We start from the raw sequence: 9254 nt of genomic DNA, 5'->3' as shown, positions 1-9254 counted from the left end.
TTTCTCCCAGCAATCTTGATTCCAGCTTGTGCTTCATCCAGTCCAGCATTTCTCATGATGTACTCTGCATATAAGTTAAATAAGCAGGGTGACAATATACAGCTTTGATGTACTCCTTTTCCTATTTGGAACCAGTCTGTTGTTCCATATCCAGTTCTAACTGTTGCTTCTTGACCTGCATTTAGGTTTTTCAAGAGGCACGACAGGTGGTCTGGTATTCCCATCTCTTTCAGAATTTTCCACAGTTTATGGTGATCCACAAAGTCAAAGGTTTTAGGATAGTCAGTAAAGAAGAAATAGATATTTTTCTGAAACTCTCTTGCTTTTTTGATGATCCAATGGATGTTGGCAATTTGATTTCTGGTTCTTCTGCCTTTTCTAAATCCAGCATGAATATCTGGAAGTTCATGGTTTACATACTGTTGAAGCCTGGCTTGGAGAATTTTGAGCATTACTTTACTAGCGTGTGAGATGAGTGCAGTTGTGCAGTAGTTTGAGCATTCTTTGGCATTGCCTTTCTTTGGGATTGGAATGAAAACTGACCTTTTCCAGTCCTGTGGCCACTGCTGAGTTTTCCAAATTTGCTGGCATATTGAGTACAGCACTTTCACAGCATCATCTTTTAGGATTTGAAATAACTCAACTGGAATTCCATCACCTCCACTGATTTTGTTTGTAGTGATGCTTCCTAAGGCCCACTTGACTTCACATTACAGGATGTCTGGCTCTAGGTGAATGATCACACCATCGTGATTATCTGGCTCATGAAGATCTTTTTTTTGTACAGTTCTTCTGTGTATTCTTGCCATCTGTTCTTAATATCTTCTGCTTCTGTTAGATGCATACTAGTTGTCTCTTTTTTTGTGCCCATCTTTGCATGAAAGGTTCCCTTAGTATCTCTAATTTCTTGAAGAGATCTCTAGGCTTTCCCCTTCTATTATTTTCCTCTATTTCTTCACACTGATCACTGAGGAAAGCTTTCTTATCTCTCCTTGCTATTCTTTGAAACTCTGCATTCAAAAGGGTATATCTTTCCTTTCTCCTTTGATTTCAGTTCTCTTCTTTTCATAGCTCTTTTTTAAGGCCTCCTCAGACAGGCATTTTGCTTTTTTGCATTTTTCTTAGGGGTGGTCTTGCTCGCTGTCTCTTGTACAATGTCACAAACCTCTGTCCATAGTTCATCAGGCACTCTATCAGTCGAGTCCCTTAAATCTATTTCCCACTTCCACTGTATAATCATAAGGGATCTGATATTGGTCATACCTGAATGGTTTAGTGGTTTTCCCCACTTTCTTCAATTTAAGTCTGAATTTGGCAATAAGAAGTTCATGATCTGAGCCACAGTAAGCTCCCAGTCTTGTTTTTGCTGACTGTATAAAGCTTCTTCCTCTTTGGCTGCAAAAAGTATAATCAATCTGATTTTGGTATTGACTGTCTGGTGATGTCCATGTGTAGAGTCTCCTTTTGTGTTGTTGGACGAGGGTGTTTGCTATGACCAGTGTGTTCTCTTGGCAAAACTATTAGCCTTTGCCCTGCTTCATTCTGTACTCCAAGGCCAAATTTGCCTGTTACTCCAGTTGTTTCTTGACGTCCTACTTTTGCATTCCAGTCCCCTATAATGAAAAGGACATCTTTTCTGGGTGTTAGTTCTAAAAGGTTTTGTACGTATTCATAGAACTGTTCAACTTCAGCTTCTTCAGCATTACTGGTTGGGGCATAGACTTGGATTACTGTGATATTGAATGGTTTGCCTTGGAAGCAAACAGAGATCATACTGCCGTTTTTGAGATTGCATCCAAGTCCTGCATTTTGACTCTTTTGTTGACTATGATGGCCACTCCATTTCTTCTAAGGGATTCCTGCCCACAGTAGTTGATGTAATGGTCATCTGAGTTATATATAGTGTTCTTGTTTTATTTTTATGACACCCACCTCTTCTTGAAGGGCTTGTAATCAATCACAGAATTTTTACCTATTCAGGGAGAAAGGGAGAATTATAAATGCTGACTGTCTCAATTCTGGATCCCCCAGTTCATGGTAGGGAGAGCTGAACCACTGTCAGTTGGGCAGAAGGGGGAAAAAAATCTGTGAAGATCCTTTACATAAAGATAGTGTACAGAGATGCCATATTAATTCTCACAGGGAGAAGATGAAATTCTTCATTCTTGCATATTCAAAATATCCTGAATTGATATTTTAACACATTCCCTTATAGTCTTTTTCTTTTTTTGACAGTTTTTCTTTAATTATATCATATACAATCTCTATGTTGAGATTTAAACAGTTGGTATCCTTGAGTAGTGTGATTAGTGCTAATTTTTATGATCTTCATTGTAATTTCTCCATTTCTCCATATGCACTTTTCTCATGACTTTAAATTTCTTTTATAATCAGAAGAAACTGCTTTTAAAAAAACAAAAATAATAAAGTTAACATGGCAAAAGCTTCTAGGTAATTTTGAGTACAAGAAAGGAGAAAACATGGGACTATTTAGGCTATAGAGACTCTTGGTAGGAAGATGGGGAAGATGAACTTCAAACTGTAACCTGCTTCTGATTAAGAGCTCCTGTGATGTTAGTAGGATCCATCTTCCTTGCCTATCTTTGGGTTGGCTCCCTTCTCAGACTCTATGGAGAAAAGTTATAGATTCAACTTCATAGAATCACCATACCTATTCAACAGAAGAATCTTTTTCCTAAGTAACTCAGCATGCAATCATGGTACCTATTGACACTGACTGATTGATTAGAGGTGTGTGCCCTGCCCTTTCCATGAAACAATCATTGTAGACAGGAAGGGGCTAAATAGGCTAACTGGTTTTGTTTATTTTATGTATTCACCTCCTGGAACCTAGGGGTGAAGTCCTGCATCTGAAGAACATGGTTGAGACGGAATAAAGAGTCAACCCAAATCAAAGTTAAGATAGCCTTCCCATAAGAAGAGGGAATGGATACTGGAAATAAAAATACACAGTTGCTATTAGAGCCTTTGTGACAACACACTCATATAATGTTTTCCCATCTCATCTGCATACTTTGTTGTGCCTTCATGTACCTTCTGTCACTTCTCATCACTCATAAGGTTTCAAACACTTAGCTGACTTCTTGGTTCATTTCTCTTATCTCTTCTCTTTTCACTATACCCCCTAGGGAATTTGATCCCCTTTGAGTGCTTTAATCAGCATATGTGTTCAGATATTTACTAAGACTTTATTTCTATCCCAGCCTTTTCTCCTCAGCATGAAGCCTCTGCATCCACATATCTAACAGACATTTCTACTTGGATGTCCCCTAAAATTTCACTCTCTCCACAGGGAAAGAGAGAGTTTTTGAAATTTTCCTTTTCACCTTCTCTTAGGGAATGTCACCTCCTACTTCCTCATTATTTTGTAATAATCTCAATGCTTCCCCTTTCCCCCTGCCACCGTCATCTCTTGTCTACATTGGAAGACTGGTTTTCCAGACAACAGTGCTGAGGCTGAGCTCCACCATGATTCCCTCTGGTCACATTTAGTTTTCTAAAATCTGACCATGTCAGCTCTTCGCTTTAAACTCAGATGACCCTGCCATTTCCTTTAGGGTAAGCCCTGCTAATGTTTACATCAGATGATTAAGCTCTTTGTTTTTATTCACTATTTGCAACCTCATGGACTGCAGCATGCCAGCCTTTCCTGTGCTTCATTTCGTTATGTCCTGGAGTTGATTTAAACTCATGTCCATTAGGTTGATAATGCCATCCAACAATCTCATCCTCTGTTGTCCCCTTCCCCTCTTGCCCTCAATCTTTCCCAGCATCAGGGTCTTTTCCAATGAGTCAGCTCTTCACATCAGGTGCCCAAAATATTGAAGCTTCAGTATAAGTCCTTCCAATGAATATTCAAGGTTGATTTCCTTTAGGATTGACTGGTTCCTTCTTGCTATCCAAGGGATGTTCAGAGTCTTCTCCAGCACGAGTTCAAAAGCATCAATTTTTGGTGCTCAGCCTTCTTTATGGTCCAAATCTCACATCCATACATAACTACTGGAAAAGCCATAGATTTGACTATACAGACCTTTGTTGGCAAAGTAATGTCTCTACTTTTAACATGCTGCCTAGGTTTGTCATAGTTTTTCTTCCAAGGAGCAAGCATCTTTTAATTTAATGGCTGCTGTCACCATCTGCAGTGATTTTGGAGCCCAAGAAAATGAAATCTGTCACTGTTTCCACTTTTCTCCATCTACTTGCCATGAAATGGTGGGACCAGATGCCATGATCTTTGTTTTTTGAATGCTGAGTTTTAAGGCAGGTTTTCACCCTCCTCTTTCACCTTCATCAACAGGCTCTTTAGTTCCACTTCACTTTCTGCCATCAAAGTCATATCATTTGCCTATCTGAGGTTGCTGGTATTTCTCCTGGCAATCTTGATTCCAGCTTGTGCTTCTTCTAGTCCTAGTCTGGCATTTCGTATGATGTACTCTGCATATGTTAAATAAGCAGGTGACAATATACAGCCCTGATGTACTTCTTTCCTGATTTTGAATCAGTTTGTTGTTCCATGTTCAGTTCTAACTGTTGCTTCTTGTCCAGCATACAGGTTTCTCAAGAGGCCAGTAAGGTGGTCTGGTATTCCCATCTCTTTAAGAATATTCCATAGTTTGTTGTGATCCACACAGTCAAAGGCTTCATTGTAGTCAATGAAGCAGAAGTAGATGTTTTTTTTTTTTTAATTCCCTTGCTTTTTCTATGATCCAGTATATGTTGGCATTTTGACCTCTTATTCCTCTGCCTTTTCTAAATCCAGCTGTACATCTGGAAGTTCTCAATTCACATACTGCTGAAGCCTAGCTTGAAGGATTTTGAGCATAATCTTGCTAGCATGTGAAATGAGTGCAATTGTACAGTAATTGAACATTCTTTGGCATTGTATTTCTTTGGGATTGAAATGAAAACTGACCTTTTCTAGTCTTGTGGCCACTGCTGAGTTTTCAAACTTTGCTGACATATTGAGTGCAACACTTAACACCATCATCTGTTATGATTTGAAACGGCTCAGCTGGAATTCCATCACCTCCACTAGCTTTGTTTGTAGTGATGCTTCCTAAGGCCCACTTGACTTCACCTTCCAGGATGTCTGGCTCTAGGTGAGTGATGACACCATCATGGTTATCACCTCCTCCTGTGCAACGTTATGAACTTCCATCCACAGTTCTTCAGGCACTCTTTCTATCAGATCTAATCCCTTGAACCTATTTGTTACTTCCACTGTATAATTATAAGGGATTTGATTTAGGTCATACCTGAATGGTCTAGTGGTTTTCCCTACTTTCTTCAATTTGAGTCTGAATTTGGCAATAAGGAGCTGATGATCTGAGCCACAGTCAGCTGCAGGTCTTTGTTTTCACTGACTGTATAGAACTTCTCCATCTTCACTTGCAAAGAATGTAATCAATCTGATTTTGGTATTGGCCATCTTGTGATGTCCATGTATAGAGTTGTCGCTTGTGTTTTTGGAAGAGGATGTTTGCTCTGACCAGTGTGTTCTCTTGGCAAAACACTGTTAGCCTTTGCCCTGCTTCATGTTGTACTCCAAGGCCAAACTTGCCTGTCACTCCAGGTATCTCTTGACTTCCTACTTTTGCATTCCAGTCCCCTGTGATGAAAAGGTGGAGAAGGCAATGGCACCCCACTCCAGTACTCTTGCCTGGAAAATCCCATGGACAGAGGAGCCTGGTGGGCTGCAGTCCATGGGGTCGCGAAAAGTCGGACAAGACTGAGAGACTTCACTTTCACTTTTCCCTTTCATGCATTGGAGAACGAAATGGCAACCCACTCCAGTGTTCTTGCCTGGAGAATCCCAGGGAGAGCCAGGTGGGCTGCCATCTATGGGGTCACACAGAGTCGGACACGACTGAAGTGACTTAGCAGCATGATGAAAAGGGCATCTTGTTTTGGTGTTAATTCTAGGAGGTCTTGTAGCTCTTCACAGAATCATTCAACTTCATCTTCTCCATCATTAGTGATTGGAGCATAGTCTTGGATTATTTTGATATGGTTTGCCTTGGATACAAACAGAGATCATTCTGTCATTTTTGAGACTGCAACCAAGTACTGCATTTTTGACCCTTTTGTTGGCTATGAGGGCTACTCCATTCCTTCTAAGTTATTCTTACCCACAATAGATATAATGGTCACCTGAATTAAATTCGCCCATTCCTGAACACTTTAGTTCACTGATTTCTAAAATGTCAATGTTCGCTCTTGCCATCTCCTGTTTGACCACTTCCAATTTACCTTGATTCATGGACCTAACATTCCAGGTTCCTATGCAATATTGTTCTTTATAGCATTGGATTTTACTTTCACCACCAGATACAACCACACCTGGACATTGTTTCCACTTCAGCTCAGCCTTTTCATTCTTTCTGTAACTATTTCTCAACTTTTCCCCAGTAGTATATTGGACACCTACCAACATGGGGGCTCATCTTTCAGTGTCATATCTTTTTTTGGTTTTTCATACTGTTCATGGGTTTCTCAAGACAAGAATGCTGAAGTGGTTTGCCATTCCCTTCTCCAGTGGACCACATTTTGTCAGGCCTTAACTAGCAGGGACATGCCCTTCAGCTGCTCCATGTGGCTGGATGACATGCTTGGAGCCCTAATGGTCCTACTGCTGGTACTTGTTGAGTGTGTTATCCATCACAGGCCATAGGGTGTCAGTCAACATGCGGCCTGGGGTTGAGGCAAAGGCCCCGCTGGAGTGGCTGGGAAGAGGGTCTGGGGAAGGGGGTCTGAGGAAGGCTGGAACCAATGTTGTAGGATGCCCAGGAGGGAAAGGTACCCTGACTCCCTGCTGGTTCTGGTCGCCTTGGGGCCATCCCACTGCCATTGCCAAGCTTTGGCCCCAGCCTTTCCTCTCCTCTGACTCTGCACTAGGAATTGGGGGTGCTGGTCACTACACTGCTCCCACCTCCATCTTCACTGTGATCTCTGCAAGGCTGCTTCCCAGGCCACCAATGCCTCTTCAGGTTGCTGCTGCCATATTATTTTCTTGGAGCCCAAGAAAATAAGCTGTTAGCTACTCTTAATTCTCTAGTCACGTCTCTCTTCACCCAGGCCCTGAATTATTGGGTCAAACTGTGACAGCTTACAGTGCCTTGAATGTGTTGCTTTTTTCTTTAATCGTCTCCATGCATTTGCATATTTTATAACCACTACTTGCATATCCACTTTTTAGCCCAATTATTTGCTGTTTGAAGGTCATTTTATGTGGATAAACTTTTCTAATGCCCTCCTATTGTTGTTGTTGTTCAGTTGCTCAGTCGTGACTGACTCTTTGTGACCCCATGGGCTGCAGCACACCAGGCTTCCCTGTCCTTCACCACCTCCCAGAACCTGCTCAAGCTCAAGTCCATTGAGTCATTAATGCTATACAAACATCTCATCCTCTGTTGTCTCCTTCTCCTCCTGCCTACAATCTTTCCCAGCATCGGGGTCTTTCCATGAGTTGGCTCTTCGCACCAGGTGGCCTAAGTATTGCAGCTTCAGCCTCAGCATCAGTTCCTCCAATGAATATTCAGTGTTAATTTCCTTTAGAATTGACTGGTTTGATCTCCTTGCTGTCCAAGGGACTCTCAAGTGTCTTCTCCAACACCACAGTTCAAAAGCATCAATTCTTCAGCGCTCAGACTTCTTTATGGTCCAACTCTCACCTCTATATATACCTACTGGAAAAACCATAACTTTTACTAGATGGACTTTTGTTGACAAAGTAATGTCTCTGCTTTTTAATATACTATCTACGTTGGTCATAGCTTTTCTTCCAAGGAGCAAGGATCTTTTAATTTCATGGCTTCAGTCACCATCTGCAGTGATTTTGGAGCCTCCAAAATAAAGTCTGTCACTGTTTCAATTGTTTCTCCATCTATTTGCCATGAAGTGATGAGACTGAATGCCATGGTCTTCATTTTTTGCTTTTTGATCCTCTTTCACCTTCAGCAAGAGGCTCCTCATTTCAAATCCCCTCCTCTGGAGAACTGCATTACATATTCCTACCACTGGATACCAGCCATAGTAGAGTTTTGCAGTTTATTTTGAAATTCCTTTATCACTTGACTATTTTTCCCAGTGGACTAAAAATCCCTTAAGGGCAGGCGCTATGTATGCCTTATTAGTCATATAGTTGTATTTCTAGCCCCTGTGACAGTGACTGCTACTTATTCTCTCCCCAAATAAAGTTTATTTAGTGAGTAAAAACTCTTGTTACCCATGTTACAAATGACTCTCATAGCTACAGAGAAGTTGTGGCTTCGAGTTCAATCAGTGACTTACTATGAATGTGGCTATGGGCAAGTGTTATATATATATATATATATATATATATATATATATTATATAATATATAATAAATATATATTATTTATTTTTGGTTTAACACCCTTTGTGTGGTAAGTCACTTTAGTCAAGTCTTACTCTCTGTGACTCTATGAACCATGGCTCACCAGGGTCCTCTGTCCATGGGATTCTCCAGGCAAGAATACTGGAGTGGGTTGCTATGCCCTCCTCTGGGGGATTTTTCCCAACCCGGGGATTGAACCGCAGTCTCTTACATCTCCTGCATTGGCAGGTGGGTTCTTTACCACTAGCACCACCTGAGAAGCTATACTCAGTTCTTTCTTTTTAAGAGAAGCACTTGTTAACATGTAATGATATGTGGCTTCAGTCTACCAGGACTCAAGCCCTTCCCCCCTCTTAATCTTCTCCTCAGCTCTTCTGCTGAAGAAGTTGGCCTTCAGGATGACAGGCTGCTTTGGAATCTTGAATACTGGAGTGGGTTGCCATTTCCTACTCCACCTTTCCCCAGAAATTTGTAGTAACCCAATCCACTACATCTTGGAGCCAGGGAAGGCATGTTTCTGACCTGGGCACTTCTGGGGGCTGATTGCTCTCACCAGTGCATCAAGACCAGCAGATTCTTTGTGGGGACTCTAGCACACCCTGACAAGAGCTGTCAGGATGTGACTCTAGTGTTGGGTGTGTGCATGCGTGTTCAGTCGCTTCCGTCATGTCCGACTTTTTGCAACCCCATGAACTGCAGCCCAGCATGCTTCTCTGTCCATAGGATTCTCCAGGCAGGAATACTAGCGTGGGTTGCCATGCCCTCCTCCAGGGGATCTTCCTGACCCAGGGATCAAATCCATGTCTCTTGTGTCTCCTGCATTGGCAGGCAGGTTCTTGATCACTAGCTTGGGAAGTCCTAGTCTTGGGTAGGCAAG

The 9254-nt window shown here is 41.7% G+C and overlaps 1 non-coding gene across 1 annotated transcript; it reads right to left on the bottom strand.

Moving 5' to 3' along the window:
- Positions 1 to 8886: 8886 nt before the first annotated feature.
- Positions 8887 to 9008, bottom strand: LOC129659735 (small nucleolar RNA SNORA3/SNORA45 family). The gene has a single exon (XR_008718210.1). It is a non-coding gene; the product is annotated as a small nucleolar RNA SNORA3/SNORA45 family (small nucleolar RNA).
- Positions 9009 to 9254: the final 246 nt, after the last annotated feature.

The sequence above is a fragment of the Bubalus kerabau genome, chromosome 8 (assembly GCF_029407905.1).
Source record: "Bubalus kerabau isolate K-KA32 ecotype Philippines breed swamp buffalo chromosome 8, PCC_UOA_SB_1v2, whole genome shotgun sequence".
NCBI classification, from domain to species: Eukaryota; Metazoa; Chordata; class Mammalia; order Artiodactyla; family Bovidae; genus Bubalus; species Bubalus kerabau.
This window is presented reverse-complemented; position numbering and strand designations above follow the sequence as displayed.